Below are 22,771 nucleotides of genomic sequence, written 5' to 3'. Positions count from 1 at the left end.
ATACCACCGTGTTATTAGCATAGAGTCTGATCACGGTCTGATCGGCTATGCCGTCTCACCTAAGAAATCCCGTCACAACAACACCATGTGCGCGTCATGGCATCCGATCTCAGCCCAATCAGCTAAGCCGTCTCGCCACAATGTCGTATGGGTCGACATCACATCACATTTTGCTAGCAATCATCTCATCCCAATTAAGGGGAATAATCTCAACACATAAATACAGGGGATTTATCCCTCAATCACTCCTACACTGGCACGTATAGTTTCGGGGTTAGGTTATTTCAACCTACCTTTCCTCGGTGACTAAACGATACTCCCAAAACATTTATCATAAAAAGGGGTTACAACACGTTACATAACTTTTACACTTCTTTTCATTTCATTGGCACTATTGGCCACAAGTGTAGATTCCATTCTTGGCACGATGGCCCCATGTTATATCTCATGTTCACTTACTTCACTTTCAAGAATCACCATAGATTATTCACAACAAGAGAATTTGGAACCAAGACCTTAAATATATATATATATATGAGCAATGATGAGTCTTAAGCACATTGTGTTGTCTTTCACAATTTGGCATAATAACTTTCATTTGAAACATGAATTAAAGTCATAACATTTTAATACACAAACCATACTCGAACACATTCCCGAAGGAGAGCGTAATGTGATAGGAGCAACTGAAACTCATTTTGAACATATAATTTATGACACAATGCTTATTTTGAATAATTGGATTTATTAGGAATAACTCAGGATGTGAGGATTAAGAATCATAGGCCAGTCGCACTTGAGACTTATGAGAGCATCACGGGATTCGATTTTAAAAGAGAAGTTTAGCCAACATACCTCGCTTGAGCTTTCCTTAACTTACTACTACATTCCGGAAATCCTTGTGACTTTAATCTATTAGAGACATGACAAAATTAAACCATAATTAGGAAGAGATTCATGGGTTCAGCCCATTTAAGCATTTTATTAAGCACTAGGTGTGCAATATGATTTCAAGGTTCTTTTATGGTGGGTTTTCCTTCATCCCACAATGTAATGTTCGCCCATTTGAGTTTAACAACCTCCCCACAACCCTCGTTGGTAAATGCATGCAAAAGGGACAACTCCTACACCCAAGAATCACTCTTCTCATCACCTACTTTCAATCCAATCCCGAAATTGAGGGCTAGGGAGTAGAATCTTACCTCCTAGATGAAGACCTTGTGAGCTTTCCTTGTTGAATTTCAAGGCTTGAGCAAGGATTTGATGTATGGAGGTGTTGGGTGCCATTCCTCATCTCTCTAGATCCCTTCCCTTCTCTCTAATCACCAGATTTTTGCCTTCAAATGAGACCCGATGGCTTTTAATCAAAATGGGGTCGGTTATAGCATCAGAAAATGGACCCTCCTAACTCAACTCTGCGTAAGTAGAGTGCATCATATATTAGGTAAGCGACCCGCAAATGGCCTGCGAAATGATAATGCAGTCGCATACTTGAATGCAAAATGTCCTTCAAAATTTGACCATTTTTTTGCTCCACTCCACGACGGATCTGCGGTCCGCGGAGTAATTCTACGGTCGCATAATGGACTGCTAAAATGCCATGTTCTACAATAATTTTTTTCTCCTCGCCGTAAAGAATTTCTACAATCCTCAAACACATTAGCCTACCTAGGCACAACGAAACCCCGGGTTCTAGGTAAAATTTTACGGGGCCTTACTTCCTCCCCTGCTTAGGATCATTCGTCCTCGAATGACGGTCAAAATCTATCATTAGCATCCAATGTGACTCAACTATTACTTCACATAGCAGCAGTTCCAAATTTTGACTAACTCCCTAAATTTCCAAAAATTTCGCCAGAGTCTCCCCTATAGTTGGGCCTATCCACCTGTCAGATAATCCTATAAACCAGTCTTAACAACATTACCATAACACAACGATGTAACAAAACATGGAAACAACACCAACCACTACGTCCTAAACATGATATTACCAAAAAGGAGTATCCTTAACATATGATGTACAAGGGAAACACAATTTATAGAAAGTTAGCTTTTGACATTTTCATAGAACACAATTACATAGTTATTCAAACAAATGAGGATATTTCTTCTTCAGCTCTTCCTTAGCTTCCCAGATGGCCTCTTCAACTTGTTGTCTTTGCCAAAGCACTTTCATGGAGGCAATTTATTTATTTCTCAGTTTTCGGACTTGCCTATCAAGAATGGCAATCGGAATCTCCTCATAAGACAATTCTTTATTAACATCAAAATTGGCGCCATTGCTGGGGAACAATTTGGCGCATTTAGGTTTTTTGAGAAGTAAGCGTACGTACTTTGGTCCAAACTTGTGAATATTTGTGAAGTTATTTTTCTCAACTTTGTTTATTTTCTTTTTTTTTTTGTTGATATCCTTGTTTATTTTACTAATTTTTTAAAATGGCATCACATAATTAAATTGGCCGAATGGTAGTTGTTCATACGTTGATGACCCTTGTCCTTATTGTGAAGGTCCATACTCATGGCAAAATTATTTAAATTGTCTCGTGGGGCGAATTATGCGCACAATCTCAAACCTATGAGTGGAGTATATGTGATAGGTGTGGTAGTCAAAATGGCCATTGGGCTAATTGTGCTTATTGTTCCTTCCCTTACCTGAACCCCCGCTATGATGATTCTACTTTTTGTTATGACAATTATAGGGATATGGAAGTGGAAGAAATTAATCATGGTCAAAATGGAGAGTTCAAGCTTATGATGGAATGCCTACGTGAAGGAGGAAACAAAGAAAAAAAAAGCCTTGGAGGAGCTTTTAGAAACTAGTCTCCAAAATGACTTGGTGCTTGAAAGGTTGAACTCACAAATAGGAGAAATTCTTGAAGCTTTTTTCCAAAAGTCTCGGAAGTGGATGATATCCAAGAACCTCCCTTAGAGGTTGAAGCTGAAAATCCTTCTTTGGAACTTGATCAAAATCAAGAAGAATTCTCACATGCTCAAAATGAGAGGTTAATACTCATGTTGGAGGCCATTCTTGAAAATGAGGAGAAGTATAACTTGGAACTCGAGGACTTGAAACAAGTAATACATCCAAATGATGAGACTATCGGTACTTTAGAAGATCAAATGAAATCATTGGTTGAGGCTCATTATACTTACCAACTTGAGAGTGTGAAAAAAGTTCAAGAAAAGTCCAACTTCGAGGAAGAAAGTGAGCTTCATTTAGAGGAATCAATAATTGAACATCTGCCAACCAACTCCATACTTTTTGGTGATACCAAGGAAAAAATGAAATTGGAGTTAACCGGTGTAGTTGAAAAGATGGTTGAGATTGACTCTAGTCTGGGGGAAAAGAGGATGTCAAAAATCCAATAAAAGTTGCAAGTAGAGAGTTTGATATCTCATTCCAAGCACTTTTTAACTTTGTACTCGTATGGTGATATGGGAACTGGGCCATGTAAATCCATGTGGGATTGCAAAGAAGAAAGACAAGAGCCATATATCTTGCAATTTGAAAATTCAAGAACGCATAATAACATTCCTAAAAAGAGAGCCAAGAAATGTAAAATAAAGAAATCAATGTTTGGGTTTATCATCTACTTACCACCCCTACCCCCTCCCACCCCCACCCCTACCGCTCGTGGTCACAATCTTGATTCCAAGTTAGATGCCAAATTCATATCTTCCAAGTGGAGAGAAAAGTAGTAAAGTTGATTCGCGTCGTGCTACGACGTTAAATGCGGCGCTTCATGGGAGGCAACCCATTATTTTCAAGTTTTTAGTCATTTTTAAAATTTTCATTTTGTTTTTACATTTTTCTTGTTAGAATAGTTTATTTTATTATTTTTTAGCAATCTACCAAGTTTCAGGAAGTTTGAAAGTATTGGGACAAATGGTAGGGAGATTGAAGAATGAGAAAAAAAGTCAGTCCCAGGTTGTAGTTACCGCATTTGCGAAAAAAGGTTCGCAATTGCGAACTCCTGACTTGTCGCAAACCCGAAGAAAATGTCGCAATTGCAACTTCTCCTGATTTTTCTTCACTCGCAATTACGAATAGTGTGTCGCAATTGGGACATCTAAGGGTCTTTAACTGTTACACCCCGTAGTATTGTACGTTGGATTTGTCGTAAGATAATTGACATCAGTTCAAGGACAAGATTATTTTGAGGTTATAAGTATTATGCTATTTCAAACAAGTTATAAGTAAATTCGTGAAGGTAAGAGGGTAAACGAATCAAAAAAAATGAGTTTCGTTGAAGATTGTCAATTTGGGATAAAATATGGCTTGAGATATAATACCCGGTATTTATGGACTAGTGCCATACAAGGTACCACATGACCATGATAGTAAAGTATATAAAGTGTGTTAAGAATAATTAGTATTTTAAGTAATTTGAGATAATTCTTAATTATGTGGGTAATTGGTTAATTATTAGTTAGTGAGAATTAACAAGTCAATTAAAAAATTGGTGGGTAATTACTTAAGATCTTTGGATAAGTCTCTTGAACATCAACGTGACAGCTTTTGCCTTAGGAAATTATGACTCTTACATTCTGAATGTAAAAGATGGCATTTAGAAGGCTAAGTCATCTACTAAGTAGGCCCACACCAATAATATAAAAGATTGTGTTTAAAGTCTCCATGAAACACCAAACTCTAAGAGAGAGAGTGTTTACTTCATCTTGTAGAAAGTGAATATTTGATGTATGTTTTATGTTTAGTTAAAAACGTCTCAAGCATGTCCAAGATGATAAAATCTTGAAACTTCTCAAGAGGGTTCATGCGTCGCAGGTCTCAATTGCTTAAGGAATCCCGGTATGTTAAGGCTATCCCTTCTTTCTTTTTGTATGATTCATACGATACAAACAAAACGAACAAACGCACAGCTTTCATAAATGACTCTATTCATAGAAGTACTAGGGGTGTCTATATTCTTGATTCCCCATGTGAATTATTATTATATCTTTTGTTCATGGGTCTCAGAAAAATACGTAGTTGATAAAGTTTATCCGAAAGGCATATTGATTTTATGACATTCCGAGAAATCTTATTAACACACTTCTTATGCATTTCATGCATTTATACATGTACATTGACCCATGACCAGATGGCGTTATATATGCGTATATTATATGTATATGGGATATGGGAAAAGGTTACGGTGTTATATACGCACCACCACTTGATAAGCTGGTACCTGAGGATGATTTTGCCCACAGTGGCCGAGATGATATGATGAGATCCCCTCAGAGGCTTGATGATGTTATGTACGCATACACCTATACATGTATGACATTTATACGCATATGCATGACATTATAAATATGAAATGATTCACAGATCTATTCAGACATACATGTTGAGTCTTTTACTCCATGTTTCTCTCATGTCTTTTATTTACTGATTTTCATTTGTTACATAGTCGGTACATTATTTGTACTGATGTTCCATTTGCATGGGGACACTGCGTTTCATGCGCGCAGGTCCCGATAGACTGTTTGAGAGTCCTCCAAGTAGGCTATCAGCTCAGCGAAAGGTGTTGGTGCGCTCTATTTGCTCCGAAGTTGCTTATTTAGTCAGTATGATTTGGACATGTATTGATTAGTATTGCGGGTCCTGTCCCGACCTTTATGGTATTTATCTACTCTTAGAGGCTTGTAGACATATGTCATATACATGAAAGATTGTATGGCCTTGTCGGCCTATGTTTAGCGTACAAGTGATCATTTTGGTCTTATAGGCCCATATGTCATATGTATAAGTTTGTATTACATGTTGGGTCATCCAATGTCGAGTATTTCCTCATGTTTTATTCTACTTATCTCACGACAGCCTCTCCGGCTCATTTACCTATGATAGTATGATACGAAAGATACGTTATGTTGGTACTCGGTTGAGTAAGGTACCGGATGCCCGTCGCGGCCCATCAGTTTTGGTTGTGACATTAACGGTATTTTGCAGCCACTTAACAAAAGCTCAGAAAATTTTGGCTGTCAAATTGAACGACTGCCTTCTTCCTCATTCTCCCAACTTTGAAACTCCATCATTTTCACTCCTAATTGCAAGCATCAAGGTATGAAAGCTTAATCTTTATTCTATTTATGTTCCATACATCTTCTTCTTCTTCTCTCCTCAAAACTAGGGTTCTAGTTGAAGCTTTTGTTTTATGCAAAATTCTTCAAATTAAATTAAAATATTATGTTGATTTCTATGTGAGGTTGGTTGAGAGTGTGTGATTTCTTTCTTTGCTTGAAAAATGGGGAAGTCTGAGTACACATAACTTGTTAAAATGTGAAGTGATCTTTTGTGCCTTCAACGTGTTCGATGAAAGGTCCGATCGAAATTCTTGGCCGAATCATTGAAATTTCTTAAATTCGTGGTTGTGTGAATTTTATTGCATGCTTGTATGCCAAAATATTGATTGGATTCTTTAAAAGTGTGCCTTTGTTCATCATGCCTAACAACCTTCGCATTTGCAAAGATGTACTCGCAATTGCAAACTCTGAAATTGGTTCTGCCTTCACAATTGCAAAGAATATGTCACAATTGCGTCATTATAGAGCAGAACGCTGCTGAACTGGAAATCTTGAAATTTTTTCTAAGGTTAGGTTTTGACTATCCAATCATTTCTTTAGCGTATTTGACTTATTTTTAAATATATTTCATAATCATATCACGTTTTCACTTGAATCCTTTGTTTGTAGGTACCATAAGCTAAAAATGAGCTCTAGTTCCGTTGAGTCCGCGCTTGACAACCCTTTGGAAATTGAGGAGAACTATGACCAACACTGGTTCTTGTCATTGGAATGCCATGAACGGTACTATTGCAAGTTAATTGAGAAGAATTTGCTCCCAGAAAATGGTATATTGATTTAAAAGGTCCCTAAACGTCTTCCTGAGTTCCATCAGAGGTTTGTGGACATAGGATGAACTGGTTTTGCCCCTCAACCTTGCAAAGAAAATGAGCAATGAGTGAGGGAGTTTTACGCAAATCTCCCAGCCATCAAGTTAAGAAATCCAAATGATGATACGAGGCAAGATGGTGAATTTCGGAGCTGAAGCTGTGAATTGAATCTTTAACCTGCAAGATCATGACATGAAGCCATTACGTGCTAAGAATGATTCCTCATGCGAGTGGTTGGTCTCCAAATTGTGCCCGAGTGTGAATGTTCCATAGGCGGCTGAAAAGAGAAGTATCACATCCAAATAATTCACTGGTGAAGCAAAGATATGGCTAGCCATCATATGTAGTCAGATCTATCCTGCGAAGAACATATGGAATGTACCAAAAACGAGAGCTCAAATGATAGCCTCCATTCTTGATGATATCTGGCTCAATGTTGGTGAGATTTTTATCAATGCGTTGAGGGAATACCAGGTTCATGAGGGTCAATCATTGACGTTCCCATCTTTCATCACTGAGTTGTGCCAGATTGCTGGAGTTGAGGAGGATCATGAAGACAACTAGGTAGATCCGGGGAAGCCTATAGCTCCATTGAAGAAAAGAGAAGAGGGTGTTTCTGTGAAAAGAAAAAAGAGGAAACCGGGATCATCTTCTCCGACCGACCAGGGCAGGAAACCATCATCTTCTGCAGAAGGACCAATTTCTATACTCACCGAAAAAATGCGGCAGATTCGTGACCTAGTAGATGGCCTTCCACAGGGACCTGGTGAGACATTTGAGGGACCCTCAGTATGCCTCTCAAAGAAAGAATTTCAAAAGTATCTTGATGATCAGAAGAAGCAGGGGGGTCACCTTAAGTTGTTGGAGAAAGCATACACTGATTTCGCATCGGCGCATGATACCTTGAGTACTTCTCATGCCAAGCTGGCAAGTGCACACAGCAGGATGAAGAAGAGGGAGAAGAAGAGAGATAGATTCTTCACCCGAATGTGGAAGGGTGTGAAGGGGCTATGGAAAGTTCTTAAGCCTCAAAAGTCACTGCCATCGACCGAGCTGGAAGCTAAGGATGATGCTCCAGTTCATTGGTCTGAAAAAGAGGAGGAGGAGGATGTGACTAAGGATGATAGTCAGACAGCGAGGAGAGCACTTGATGCATTATTCAAGGAGCACCTTCCACCATTTTACTCTATTTTGTTTAGTTTCATTGGGGACATTGCAACATTTATAGTTGGGGTTGGCTTCTTGTATAACTGTTGATATGGTAGATTAATATTTTGTTTTCATTGTTCAATATGTTTGTGATGTGTTATATTAGTATGTTTACTAGTTTCTTGATTTTTTTTATATATAGTATGTTTTATTGTGTTGGCAATATCCTTGGTTTTCTTTCTACCACAGTTCTTTTTCCGAGGATGCCAATTTTTTTTTCAACCAGGTATTTTGGGGGAAATTGTTGTGTGGATTACTCCCAATGATGGATAGCTAGGCGACTTTCTTAATAGAATTAGTCTTGTAGTTTAGATTTAGTTTTTGTTAATTTAGGAGAATGAGTGGTAAGAGTTGGGGTTTGTGCCCATTGGCCAATTTGGGGATTACTTTGTACCAATATTGTTTAAACTTTGGCATATAAATTTTTGATCTTTGAAAAAGAAAAATGATAGAAGTAAGGATTAGTGTCAAGACTTTTAGACTCAATATTTGGCTCTTTGATTCATTAAATAGTCTCTTAGGCTATATGTGACTTCTTTGAGTTCATTGGTTTCAATTGGATTTTGGATTCATATTTCACTCGAGTTTGCATGTGCCATGTGTGGTTAGATTTGTTGTATTCTTTTGCATCATTTGTAGTCTAGAACTTGCCCGAAATGTTCTTCAAGGCGAAATCTTAGACTAACTTGGTTTGAAAAAAGATATTAGGCCTTCCTTGGACCGTCATTGTGCCTTAAATTTCCTACCCTTGCATATTTTCCCTAGTCAACCCCTTTTGAGCCTTTAAACTTTTTCTTTGCCAGCCATGTTACAAGCTTTAACTCTTGGTTATTTATTAATCTAGCTTTTGGTATCCTACCTCCCCAAGTACTTTTAAAATGTAAACATAGGTTTACAAGTTCCCCCATTTATTGCTTAGTCTATGTTCGTTTGTTGTTATGTGACTTACCGATATGGTTGGTTTGGTTCCGGGGATGTTTCGGCATGAATTGGGACACTCAGTCCCAAGGTTGGAAGCCTAAGTTGAAAGAGTTGACCGGATATTGACTTATGTGTAAATGACTCCGGCATGAAGTTTTGATGGTTTTGATAGCTCAGTATGGTGATTTTGTACATAGGAGTGTGTTCGGATATTGATTTGGAGGTCCGTGGGTAATTTTGGCTTGAATTGGCGAAAGTTGGAAAAGATAAAGTTTGGAGAGTTGAGAAGTTTTACTGAGAGTTGAGAAGTTTCATTGAGAGGTGATATTGGCTCGGATTTTGGTTCCGGAAGTAGGAATAGGTCAGTTGTGCCATTTATGACTTGTGTGCAAAATTTGAGGTCAATTGGAGTTGGTTTGATAGGTTTCAGTATCGATTGTAGAAGTTGGAAATCCATTAGTTTCAATAGGCTTGAATTGGGGTGTGATTCGTGTTTTTGATGTTGTTTGATGTGATTTGAGGTCTCGACTAAGTTCATATTGTGTTTTGGGACTTGTTGGTATGTTTGGATGGGTCCCGGGGGCCTCGGTAGTGATTCGGATTAAAATCGGATCAAGAGTTGGACTTATGCAATTTCCGCTGGCAGCAGTTCTGTATGACCGCACCAACGAGGTTTTGGCCGCAGGTGTGGAGCCACAAAAGCGGCCATGTAGGTGTAGATGCAATAATTAGAGAGGAAGACTGGGGGCGCAACTACGGAAGAAATTCCACATAAGTAGATGCGCTTCTGCAAAAGAAGATCTGCATACTTTTGAGAAATTAAATTCGTAAGCTTTATGATGTCATTTTGGGACCTATCTCATACAAAAATGAAAGTCTTCGAACCTAGTTTCCAACGTTCCAGACCATTTATTCATACGACATTAGGGTAGAGTAATATGAATTTTTAAATTAGGGTCGCCAAATCACGCCGCCGCACTTCGGAGAAACTAGCAGGTTTATAGGCTAGGTTGTGAGGCAGTTTGCTCCAAATCTATTGAGAGTTATAGGGACATATTTATATGAAATTAAAGCCCCATGTGTCTAGTTTCAAACCCTGCAAATCATTTTTCAATACGATGTTGGAGTAGAGAGATACAAGAGTCCAAAGTTGCATCGCTCAAGTTGCCAAGCAGGCAGCTTACCCACCTGCTTGGAGAATTGAGGCGGTGGGCTTATAAGTCGTCTTTTCCCCTTTATATGTCATCAATATACAAAGAGTAATTACACCAAAACACTCTCAAGCTCTCCAAGGACTGTTCCAAGAAATTTCAATCAAGATCAACATTCCTTTCACGAAATGAAGAAGCGATAACATTAGAACGATCCCTACGACGTAAGTATCATTATACCGCCTCTCTTTTTCTTTGTAGTTTGAGTTTTGAAAGGTACTTCATGGTTAAGAAAACATTTACTTTCTGTATTTAAGCTTTTGAAATCTCAAGAAAGGTTGATAAATTCGTTTTCTAATAGTCAGAACTCACAGGGCGGTGATCAGAAGCCGTGAGTTCGATTTATTCCACTTGTAGTGGACTGTTTTGTAGTCCACTCATGTTGGCCTCTTGTGCTGATGTTTTATGGAGTTTTGGAGGAGAAAATGTGTGGATAAACACCACATAATGACAGAATGGTGGGCTGGTCGTTCGTTATTATATTTTCAGGTTGTTTGACACTACTATGGCTGTCGTTTTGTGTATGAAGTGATTAGGGTGTGTGGGCTGTTTTGTGGTATATTGTGATGGAGATAAGGTTGGAAAATAATTCATACATGTTGTTATTGTTGTTTTCTTGTTGTTGTTGGTGTTATGTCGAATTGGGGGGGAAGTAAAGATTATAGGGGAGATGCTGCCTGCTTTATTATGAAATAAGCTTGTTGTTCGTTGTGTGATAGCTGAACCTTCCGTAACGTAATGATAGTATTATTATCATTATTTTAGATAAGGTGCGACGTGACGAGTTCAATATGTCTATCGGACAGATTGTGATAAGGTATGTTAAGGCTATCCCTTCTATCCTTTTGGCATGAGCTATATGATACAAATGAAACGAGCAAACGCACAATTTTTACAAATGACTCTATTCCTAGAGGTACTAGTGATGCCTATGTTCTTGATTCCCCATGTGTCCTGTTATTATATCATTTGTTCATGGTCCTTAGAAAATATGTCAGTTGATAAAGATTATTTCGTGATATTAACCAAAGGCATATTGATCTTTTAACATTCTGAGAGATCGTATTGACTTACTTCATTATGCATTGCATTCATTTATACATGTTCATTGACCCATGACCAGATGGCATTATATACACCTATATTATATGTATATGGGGTATGGAGAAATGTTATGGCATTATATACGTACCACCACCTGATCAGTTGGTATACGTTAATGATTTCACCCACAGAGGCCGAGATGATATAATGGGATGCCCTCATAAGCTTGATGATTTTATGTACTCATATACTTATGCAGGATATGACATTTATACTTATATGCATGACATTATAACTGTTTCATGATTCACAGAGCTATTCAGACTTACAAGTTCAGTTCTTTACTCCATGTTTGCTTCATATCTTTTGCCTTATATACTCGATACTTTATTTGTATTGACGTCTCTTTTGTATGGAGACGCTGTGTTTCATGCTCACAGGTCCCGATAGACAGGTTGATAGTCCTCCTAATAGGCTATCAGTTCAGCGGAAGGTGTTGGCGCACTCCATCGGAGTTACCTATTTGGTCAGTATGCTTTGGACATGTAATGATTGGCATGGCGGGGCCTTGTCCCAACCTTTATGATGTTTATGTACTCTTAGAGGCTTGTAGACAGAGATCATGTATATGGATACTTGTATGGCCTTGTCGGCTTATGGTTTGAGTGTACAAATGATCATATCGGCTTTATATGCCCGTATGTCACAAGTATAAGTTTGTATATTATGTTAGGTCATCTTATGCCGAGTATTCCCTTATGTTTTATTTTGGTTATCTCATGACAGCCCTTCTGGCCCATTTACCCATGATGGTGTGATAAGAAAAATATGCTACGTTGGTACTCGGTTAATTAGGGCACCGGGTGCCCGTCACGGCCCTCCGATTTGGGTCTTGACAAAATTGGTATCAGAGCAGTTCTATCCTAGGGAGTCTACAAGCCGTGTCTAGTAGAGTCTTGTTTATGGGTGTGTTGTGCACCACACTTATAAGCAGGAGGCTATAGGGCATTTAGGACTGTCACTCTTTCTTCTTACTCTGGATCGTATGGTAGATATGAGTTGCAAGAATTAAAATTCCTAAATTCTACTTTATTCGTAATACAACGATACCTACATCCAGAAAGACAGTTAGTAAGAGATTGAATGTGGTTGTGGAAGAGTTTAGTCAGAGGAAATCGATTTTGCATCATGCTTATGATGAGTAAATGTGAGATCTTCAGCTGATCATGTGTGTAATAAGACGTGTAATCTTCTTGATAAGGAGCCCTAAGGCATGAATATCTATCCACCCATATGGTAAAAAGCAATAAGAGAATCACAAGGTAGATACAAATTTCAACAAATAAAAGAAGCAAGGTGAAGAAACGATACAAGCTACCTAGTTAGTGAAGATTATCAGCATTTACAATTCAAGCAGAGAAATATAAGCATTCTTAGTTACTTTCAACAGTAACATAGATATATACACTTGATAACACCCATCTCAGTTATGCCCTATGGGAGCTAACAGATATAGTTTAGGAGAAGGATGGGATATGAGGATCCAGCTGGGGTTAAAGTAACCCAAAATGGTTGATGGATTGTTAGCGTGAGCTGACATTTCCTAAGGATATTACAAACGTGGTTATAGTTCTTATTCTGGGACACCCAGATGGTGCACTCTAGAATAGTCCAGTTAGATATGAATGCTAGAATGTTCAGTAATTTCAGAAGATAGGCAGTGGAATCCTAGAAGGGATAAATATTTACCTAAGTATAACTCCCGCCCCTAAGAGCCAGTAAGATGGAGCAAGAGGAGCTAAAAGCGAAAGAATGTTTTGTTGAAATTTTCAGAATAAGGTGAGAAACAGAAATATTAGCCGGAGAATAAGAAGAGAGTAAATGAAGTATTATGTGTGAGATGTGATAAATGGGTGATAAGGTTAAATCAAAATATGACAGAATGACAGAGTCTAAAGTCAAGTGAAGGAAAAGACAAGAGGTGACAGGCCTTGAGACAATAAAAATGTATAAGCCATAAAGTCATACCCTCATTTCGAGAAATAAGTTGGTGACTCGAACGTGATTACTAGAAGGCTAAGTTAGACCCCCGGAGTAATAGAAATCAGTATGGGCTAGTGAACAAGATAAATTGAACATGAATGATGGATCAGAAGATTTGATAACAGTCAGCATCGTGAGAATTTCTGAGATAGCATTCCGGCAATAATATAATGGACAACAAAAGAATAACCTTTAAAGTTCATTGAGGAAGGCGCTTCCCTAAAGCAAGCATTGCGAGCATAGTTAAGCTTAAAGGACTAAGTGTGCCAGTTACACTAGGTGTCACCCTTGTGCATAAGGAATTCAGTTATCCCTGGTACATAAGGGTTACCGTAAGGCGAGTAAGGGTCATCGATGATGTGAAAAGACGAAAAAGATGAAGAGGTAAAACATCTATAGGTAGATCATCATAGCACTAAATCATAGTACTCCCCTAAAGGGGAGGAGATGGTGTGATGTGGTATTAAGTCAAAGTTAAGTGGTTCAGGTAACTATGGAATGGTAAAGGAAGAATGTGGTAAAAAGGCGAAAGGGATGAGGTTGCATTTATTCATATCCTACCGATATCTCGTGACACTAGAACATTATGCAAGCACAATGCCGGGGAGAGGCAGTAAGAAATCCTGGCTAGGACATTATTGATAAATAAGTGCGAATGGACACTTGATACACCAGGAGCTAGTGCGAGAGGTAAGTTAAGATAAAGGACATATCCCAAGAGAGATTACGCAGAATATAGATATGACAATGGACCGACGAGTAGTTAGTAGTTGATTCAGGTAAAGCCTAGTTATGGCTAGACAAAAGGATACAGACAAATTAGCAGATTGTGCAAGATAAACATAGTGAACCCCAACATAGTGAATTCAGTCTTATAGATATGATATCGTAATCCTTGAGAAATAGTCATATAGGAGTTGGGGTAATTAAAGGTATTGTATAAGTGTTACGGAAATAAAAAAGAGTGCCACTACGAAGACAGTCAAAAATTTCAGTTCAGAAGCAACCCTACGAGCACAAGGGCATGAAGGTAAGTAACTATGGATAATTATAGGCGAGCAAGAACATCAAAAATTCTGTCAGGTATATGAAGTAATAAGCTCGCATCTTTACAAGAGTCAGAGGGTCTCCCCTAAGTACTACAATGAAAGACTAGCTGAGGAAATAAGGAAGAAGGCTTCAACCTAAGCATAGTAACTTGAAGAAGAAATTGTCTTGTAACAACAGTCTCACTATAATATTGTATACACTTATAAGAAAGTGGCACCTATCGTGGCTAATGAACGGAAAAAAATCAAAAGTCATATTTGAGATCATATGAGTTACAGGAAATTTCAGTTTTCATGGGCAATAAGATAAGCCAAGTATTCATGCAATAAGTAGCAGAACGACTAGGAAAAGTAATTGCATACATTTAAAGACAATTGTGAAGGCACGAAAGGAAATCTATGGTGCTAGCAAGTTAATGGAAGGTTGTGATTAGTATAAATAGTTATGTGTAGGTCTCAAGATAAAGTATCGTAGAGCGACAAGGTTTTAGGTAGATAGGAGTAAGGATAAGAAAAGGTGAGTCAGAAGGTGACGAGAATAGGTAAGTCCTCAGGATTAAACCCATCAAAATAATAGACCTGATGGTTTCTGTAAGTTATAGAAAGCTCGGTACAACCTAAATGAACTTAGAGGAATCTAAGAGTGGGAGCAATTAGAAGAGATGAAAGGCTGCCCTGGTAGTAGAATAAGGGTGTAATGGTGATAAATAAGAGGATGACGTTCAGGCCTTTGATTGAGTAGTGATGTTAAGAAAAGGGATTTCATGAATTGCACGAGATTAAAATACCCCCATAACATGAATCACGTTGGGATGCTATGAAATATGATTATTGAAGTATAGTATCGTCCCTACGTGGATCAGGAAAATCACTTCAAATATTTCCTGATGCAATGTGAGCCCTAGTGACAATGTATTACGTAAGAGGTTTCAAGTTCAATGGTAGATTATGGATCAACAATAAGGCGAATCAACAATGAATGGATAAAAGTTACAAAGAATGAGATGCGATTAGGCCGTCATTATTAAGATTAATAGTAATGAGGAAGCATTACAGGACTTAGATTTATACATATAGGATAAGCACCTTGAGTTGGGTAGCATACCTCAGTAATAATAAACCGAAGTAAGAGTTATGATATAGTATAACCTACCTAGATGTAGTAAAGCCATAAGAATAGATAACTAAGGCTATGAAATAATATATATATCAATAGTCGTAAGTTCGCCAAAGTACCAGGCAAAGAACTTCAGTACACCTATAGATTCCTAGAGGGACAACTTGTCATAGTTCTATATATGTTCACAAAGTAAGGCCCAATGATTTGCTAAAAGCTGGAGGAAAAAGGAGATAAGGGTCGCATAGGCGCACATACAAGGTTAGAGTCATACAGGCTGCATGACAGAAGGTAGCAATAATTATGAGATTGGAAGAATTCTGACCACAAATCATGGTGTGAGAAAGAGGCCTAGGGGGGGGGGGGAAGGGAATGGCCCTGGCATTTGGGTTTATTCACCAAACAGTTGCCTAGATGGCAAGGAGCTGCAGGTTATGACACTTATAAGCGCATCAGTAAATATTCGAGGATGAATGTTCCAAAGGGGGGAATGATGTTACACCCCATGTTTTTGTACGTGAAAGTACGCCATAAGTCAATTGATGTAAGCTCGGAAATGATATCCTCTTTGAAAGTATATAAAGTGATTTAATGATGTTATGCCCCGTTATCGCACGCCTTTAAGTGTTAACATTTGGGGACGAATGTTTCTAAGGGGGATAGGATGTTATGCCCCGTACTTCAGAGGTCACTGTCGTTATAAGATTATCTAATGTAAGCTCAAAAAGGATGAAATCCTTCTACAAGACTAAGGAATGTTTATCAAAATCTTAAGTAAGTTAAGAAGAAAGAAACATCTTAATCATAATTTAAATGAGTGCAAAGTCATAATATGACTATATATGATGTTTGGATATAAAATATAAAGTTTTTGAAAATCGAATTTAATGTAACGCCCCGTAAAATTTTACCTAAAACTCGAGGGTATCGTCCCTAGGTAGATAAGGCAAATCACTTCAAATGTTACCTGATGCAACGTGAGCCCTAGTGACAATGTATTACGTAAGAGGTTTCAAGTTATCAGTGGTACATTATGGATCAACATTAAGGTGAATCAACAATGAATGGATAAAAGTTACAAAGTATGAGATGCGATTAGGCCGTCATTATTAAGATGAATAGTAATGAGGAAGCATTACAGGACATAGATTTATACATATAGGATTAGCAGCGAGAGAGCAACCTTGAGTTGGATAGCATACCTCAGTAATAATAAACTGAAGTAAGAGTTATGATATAGTATGACCTACCTAGTTGTAGTAAAGCCATAAGAATAGATAACCGAGGCTATGAAATAATATATATATATATCAATAGTCGTAAGTTCGACAAAGTACCGAGCGAAAAACTTCAGTGCACCTATAGATTCCCAGTGGGACAACATGTCGTAGTTCTATATATGTTCACAAAGTGAGGCTCAACGATTTGCTAAAAGCTGGAGGAAAAGGAGAGAAGAGTCGCATAGGCGCACATACAAGGTTAGAGTTATACAGGCTGCATTACAGAAGGTACCAATAGTTACGAGATTGGAAGAATTCCGACCACAAGTCATGGTGTGAGAAAGAGGCCTAAAAGGGGGGGGGGGATGCCCTGGCATTTGGGTTTATTCACCAAACAGTTGCCTAGATGGCAAATAGCTATAGGTTATGACACTTATAAGTGCATCAATCAACATTCGAGGATGAAATGTTCCAAAGGGGGGAAGGATGTTACACCCCATGTTTTCGTACGTGAAAGTACGCCATAAGTCAATTGATGTAAGCTCGGAAATGAGATCCCCTTTGAAAGTATATAAAGTGATTTAATGATGTTACGCCCCGTTATCGCAAGACTTTAAGATTTAACATTCGGGGACGAATGTTTCTAAGGGGGATAAGATGTTATGCCTCGTACTTCAGAGGCCACTGTCATTATAAGATTATCTAATGTAAGCTCAAAATGGATGAATCCTTCTACAAGTCTAAGGAAGGTTTATCGAAGTCTTAAGTAAGTTAAGAAGAAAGAGACATGTTAATCATAATTTAAATGAGTACAAAGTCATAATATGACTATATCTGATGTTTGGATATAAAATATAATGTTTGGAAAAATCGGATTTTATGTAAGGCCCCATAAAATTTTACCTAAAACTCGAGGGTATCGTCCCTAGGTGGATAAGGCAAATCACTTCAAATGTTACCTGATGCAACGTGAGCCCTAGTGACAATGTATTACGTAAGAGGTTTCAAGTTATTAGTGGTACATTATGGATCAACATTAAGGTGAATCAACAATGAATGGATAAAAGTTACAAAGTATGAGATGCGATTAGGCCGTCATTATTAAGTTGAATAGTAATGAGGAAGCATTACAGGACATAGATTTATACATATAGGATAAGCAGCGAGAGAGAAACCTTGAGTTTGGTAGCATACCTCAGTAATAATAAATTGAAGTAAGAGTTATGATATAGTATGACCTACCTAGTTGTAGTAAAGCCATAAGAATAGATAACTGAGGCTATGAAATAATATATATATCAATAGTCGTAAGTTCGACAAAGTACTGAGCGAAGAACTTCAGTGCACCTATAGATTCCCAGAGGGACAGCTTGTCGTAGTTCTATATATGTTCACAAAGTGAGGCCCAACGATTTGCTAAAAGCTAGAGGAAAAAGTAGAGAAGAGTCGCATAGGCGCACATACAAGGTTAGAGTCATACAGGCTGCATTACAGAAGGTACCAATAGTTACGAGATTGAAAGAATTTCGACCACAAGTTCACCAAACAGATTCCTAGATGGCAAAGAGCTATATGTTATGACTCTTATAAGCACATCAGTCAATATTCGAGGACGAATGTTCCAAAGGGGGGAATGATATTACACCTCATGTTTTCGTACGTGAAAGTACGCCATAAGTCAATTGATTTAAGCTCGGAAATGATATCCTCTTTGAAAGTATATAAAGTGATTTAATGATGTTACGCCCTGTTATCGCAATACTTTAAGATTTAACATTCGGGGACGAATGTTTCTAAGGGGGATAGGATGTTATGCCTCGTAGTTCAGAGGCCACTATCATTATAAGATTATCTAATGTAAGCTCAAAAAGGATGAAATCCTTCTACAAGGCTAAGGAAGGTTTATCGAAGTCTTAAGTAAGTTAAGAAGAAAGAGACATGTTAATCATAATTTAAATGAGTGTAAAGTCATAATATGACTATATATGATGTTTGGATATAAAATATAAAGTTTCGGAAAATCGTATTTAATGTAAGGCCCCATAAAACTTTACCGAAAACTCGAGGATTTGTGGTTCCGAGGTAAGTTTGGGGTTGCTCTGTTCATCGAAGAGTTGAAGGAAAAACTTCGGTCCACTATGTGACTGCAAAACCAGTTTTCGGACCGCAGATCTGTCACAGATTGAAGCAGATAGATTTGCCAATTTTGAGGACCATTATGCGGCCATAGAACCGTTTTGCTGTTCGCAAATCCCATCGCATATCCAGCATGAGAAATTTTGGAAGGAGGTTCTCTGGTCCATTATATGACTGCATAATTGGTCTGCGAACCGCAGACCTGTCGCAAAGTGAAGCAGAAATGCCCAGTTCTGGAAGGCCATTATGCGGTCCATTTTGCGGACCGCAGAAGTGTTATGCGGTCGCATATGCGACCGCAAATCTACGTCGGGGCTCCATTTTTCCAATCTTATAACCCGACCCCCATTTTATTTATCTAGCCTAAGGGTTCATTTTTGGGGGATTACATGACATTTTAGAGAGATGATAGAGATATTCTAGAGAGAGGAAAGGAAGAACTAAGGATTTCACTACTCCACTTTGATCAAACCTTGGAATTCCTGTGTTGTTACAAAAATACATCGTGTGAAGTTCGAACATGGAATGCTATTGATGTGGGGCATTCAAATTAGTAAAATTGATTCACGATTGGCATAACGTATTAGAACCCTTGTGTGTTAATGATTCTCTATTGTTTACTTAATTATGTTATACCCCTTTTGGGAAGAAGATCTTGTATGAAATCAACCTTATGAACATACACTTGCTAAGGCCAAAGGCTCCAAATGGTTGATTTGAAAGGGGACTTTTTTGGTACAAACTATTATCGTTTTGGGAATCCGAAGTGTGGCATTGTGAATAGGCCTCCACCCGCATACATTAGAGTAAGGCGGCGGGGCCGCTTTGTGTAGAGTTGTGGTATTATGAACACACCTCCACCTGCATACATTGGGGTAAGGTGATAGGGCCGCTTTGTGTAGAGTTTCTGGTATTGTGATTGCACCTCCACTCGCATACATTGGGGTGAGGCGGCAGGGTCGCTTTGTGTAAAGGCAGTTGTAGAGGATCCCCTACTTAAAAACTTATAAATGTTATTGAAAGCTCTTAATAAACTTGCTATGGCTTTAATGGCTATCTAAGACTTTTATTGTTACCATGATTCATCATATTCATGTTGTATTTCTATCTCCTTGCATAGGTGTTTGGTTTTCATACTAGTACTATTCGACATGTACTAACGTCCCTTTTGTTTCCGAGGGCACTGCATCTTTAATGGATGCAGGTGGTTCCACAGCGGAAGGCATTGACCAGTGATAGCGGTACACTTTATTCCCAGTTGACTTGGTGAGCCCCACTTCATTTCGGGGTCGTGCATCTTTTGTTCTGTGTGTATTATATTTTGAGGTATAGCCGGAGCTTTGTTGCCGGCACTATCATTGTACTCTTTTGTATCTATTAAAGACTCAGTAGACATGGTGTGGGTTGTGTATTGTTATTGGGAAAGTCAATATAGTAATGTCGTATGTGTATTACATGTTCCACTCCAAACTATGAAAGTGTATGTATTTTGAGACTTTATAAATGAAGTAACTAATGGTGATGGAATTAGTGTTGTTCATGAACCCTCTTGGTGTTGATTAACAAAGTTTATCTTCTCTTTATTTATGGGTTAGTTGGGTAGAAGGCAATCTAGTAGGCTTGCTCGGTCGGATTATCTCGGTTGAATGTCGGTCGCGCTCCCCGAGGTCAGGGCGTGACAAACTTGATATCAGAGCCTAAGGTTTTAAAGTGTCCTAGGATGTCTCGGAGCCGTGTCTAGTAAAGTCCTTCTTATCGGTGTGTTGTCGACCACATCTATAATTAGAAGGCTACTTGGACATTTAGGACTAATACCATTCTTTGATGTTCTCGATCGTGTGATAAAGCTGATTGTAACACTGTTCCTCCCTTAATTTGTGCTTTGCTCTAACTTTCAGTACATGGAGCCTAGGAAGAAGGCAAGAACAGGCCAAGGAGCCAATGTCACCAGAGGAGTGGCAGTTGATTCTATATTTGATGATGCGGGTGAATACCCGGGGGTAAGGATATTCCCCCAATTACTGCACCGACTGAATCTACTATTCCTGCTCAGACTGCACCAGTTCCTACACCTACTGAGGGTGCAACGGTCCCTCCAACTGATATTCCAGTTCCACCTCCAGCTCCAGCTTCCGATTCTGGTATTTCTGATGGGGATCTTAGGGGAGCCATACAGATGTTGGCTCAGATAGTGGCCTCCCAGGCCCAGAGATCAAATATTGCACACACTTCTTCTAGTCAGCCAGGGCATTCCCACCAATGTCACCGCACCACCGAATTGTCTGGTGAGAGAATCTAAGAAACGAAAGAGGGTTGTTGGTGCTAATGAACCGGATTGTTTGATTTACAAGAAGCGTCACTTGGGGAGATGTTGGATGACTCTTGAAATCTGTTACGGGTGTGAAAAGAGGGGGCACAAGTAGAACAAATGCCCTAGGTTGGGTACACCCATCCCAGTCTGCCCGATGTGCGGGAATGAACATTTGCCGTCGTGTTGTGAGTATGCCCAGCAGCATGTTAGGGGTGGCAAGTTTGGGACATTCCAAAGGCCCACACAGCAAACCGGTACGGGGTTTGTTACTCCTGCATTAGAGGCCTGGAGGAAGGATAAGGGGGATGCTTATGATGTATGCAAAAAGGGTGAATATCAGGTCAGTAGGGCGAGTCAGTTTAGCGGACCTCATCCTCGTTGTATGAAGTGCAGGAGATGTCATTCAGGGGTATGTCACTATGATACCAATGTATGTTACGGATGTGGAGTCGAGGGGCATCAGTTAAGGCACTGTCAGGTCAACCTAAAGTCACCTAGTAAGTCACTTCTTAGTATATCATTCTGAACACCGCATGTTTTTCCTTGTTGTATATGTACGTCTATATCAGGCACCTGATTCACAAAACATTGCATGTATCTACTCTTTGAACGAGACGTATCAGTTGTGAAGCCTCTTTATCTCATTTATCTTACTTACAACCTCTTGAGGAATTGAATTCTATAATGATTTCTTTGAATTGGGTTATAATCCTAGGATAATCCTTCCCACTTGCTTCCCTAAATTCCCAACAAGGGACTATACCTGATGAATCTCTTACAGAACCTTGTGATTCAAATGGATAACACCTACTCACTTGTACTTGTGCACACACTACCATAATGTTTATCCATATGGTATCGAATCTAATGTAAGGCAGCCTAGTGCCGAGATCTTTCTTGAGCCAGTCTCTTTCTCCTGTGCACATGACTCACATGGTTTGAAAAATCACTCTACTCCCCTTTGTGAACATTATCATAAACCATTTCCACTACCTAGTAACGTAAGAGCATATCTCAACACACATCATATGTGTACATGTCAATTGAAATAGTCACTCGTCCGCATAAAGTTTCTCGGAAATTTGAGATTTCTCACAAATTCGCCATAGGAATATTTATTTTTCACCCATCTCAGTATGACTTTCATGTCCATTTAGATCATTCCGTAGTGAGTAGCTCACCTTGTTCCTATTATTGTAGTTGCCCATGAAGTGGCCTAGTATGGCATCTTGAGAGTTATTATGGTAGAAACATGTCTAGTTCATAGGAAAATATCCATTCTCTCTAACCAATACATGATTTCATCCTAATATTAAGATGTCCTAGCTACATGGCTTCACTCGGGGGAGGTTGAAAGTTAGTTAGCCTTATCACGACTTTTCCTCCCCACTTCAGGTGGATGTTTCAGATTACAACACATATCATGAGCATATTGATTTGAAAGACAAGTTTGTCGTATATCTAGTCCTCTCATATAGGATCAACTATTGGAAAGTATTAAGCTGTAAGAATGATAATAATCTTACATGTGATCAACTTCTTTTTCAACCTCGTGGGCTTGTGCCAGAGATTCCTTGTGTTAGTTAATATTGAGGGCATAATGCAACTTCA

The sequence above is a fragment of the Nicotiana tabacum genome, chromosome 2 (assembly GCF_000715075.1).
Source record: "Nicotiana tabacum cultivar K326 chromosome 2, ASM71507v2, whole genome shotgun sequence".
In the NCBI taxonomy this organism is placed as follows: Eukaryota; Viridiplantae; Streptophyta; class Magnoliopsida; order Solanales; family Solanaceae; genus Nicotiana; species Nicotiana tabacum.
The sequence above is the reverse complement of the archived record's forward strand: the minus strand, read 5'-3'. Positions refer to the sequence as shown.